This window comes from Neovison vison, chromosome 3 (genome assembly GCF_020171115.1).
Source record: "Neovison vison isolate M4711 chromosome 3, ASM_NN_V1, whole genome shotgun sequence".
NCBI lineage: Eukaryota > Metazoa > Chordata > Mammalia > Carnivora > Mustelidae > Neogale > Neogale vison.
Window position 1 is genome coordinate 111,767,995 of NC_058093.1, and position 1,188 is coordinate 111,769,182.

Genomic DNA, 1,188 nt, shown 5'->3' on the forward strand with positions numbered 1-1,188 from the left:
CTGCTTCTGCATGGCTAGCTTCTGGGTTTCCATATCGTGGCTCTTCTGTTTTGTTCTCAGCTTTTGCCTTAATGCAAAGTCCAAGCCACAGTCCCCCCACCCTGCGCCACCATGCCTTATTATGCAGATCACTAATGAAGACACTCACTGCCAAGAAATTGTGTAACAGCTTCTCCAGCCCCTACTGTGACTGATTCCAAACACACAAGGAGCTCTGCCAAGAAGACCTAGCACTGCAACACAAGCCTCCAGCCCTTGTGAGAGCTGGATTAACACAAGCATGTTGAGGCTGCAGGGCTGGCGTGAGGAGCCCTCGGGAAGATGGGGAACACGGTCACACTGACACATTCTAGAAATCGTAGGCAAAACCCCAAAATAGAACAGAAAAGAACCACAAGGCACTCAAACATATTTCATGAGTTAGGAAAAGTTTTCAATTAACAATAATGGCACCTCGGATAAATGTCTTTGGCTACGATACTGCCACTGCGCAAAGCTCATATTTCATGAATTAATGTGATTTTCTTTATAAGTTCAATACTGAAATACTTACCTGTTGTGTTGCTAAGGTGGTGGGGCTCTGGGGCCCCCGGTGGGAGGCCTGGAATGGGGCTGCCAGGGAACCCAGTTTAGCAAGGCCCAGACTCCTGACCACAGGCACTGGGGGATAATCAAGGTGTGTTGTTCTCCTATTAAGTTGGACTTAATTTGTAATGCAGCAATGGATAACTAAGACAGAGATCCTCTCTATTATGATCCTTATGCAAAAAAAAATTTCTTTTTAATTCTTTCCATTGTCAAATTGATATATACTCTTTAAGAACATTTTAGGAGGAAAGATAAATTAAAATCACCACATTCGTCACCATGCAATTGTCATCATATTAATCATTTGATTCTGTATCTTTTTATTTTTTTTTCCTACTTAGAAGGTATTTTGCCTAGTTATCAACGTCAGTATAAATTACTTACCACTTTGGGGTTATTAACATTCATCTTTATTAATTTTATTTTAAATGAATATATGAGGTATTCTGAATCGGAGACAGATTTCTCACTAATGATCTTACAGGAAATAACAACAAGCTGGTGGACCCTCCCTGTTCCAGCTGGGTGACACAAGGAAAGCCATATGGAAGATCTCCAGGGAGCAGATGACATCCTTTGGCTGATGGGTGGAGAGTGATG

At 42.0% G+C, this 1,188-nt stretch overlaps 1 non-coding gene across 1 annotated transcript; it reads right to left on the reverse strand.

The window, feature by feature from the left end:
* Positions 1–355: 355 nt before the first annotated feature.
* On the reverse strand, positions 356–498 carry LOC122903768. The gene has a single exon (XR_006384001.1). It is a non-coding gene; the product is annotated as a U4 spliceosomal RNA (small nuclear RNA).
* Positions 499–1,188: the final 690 nt, after the last annotated feature.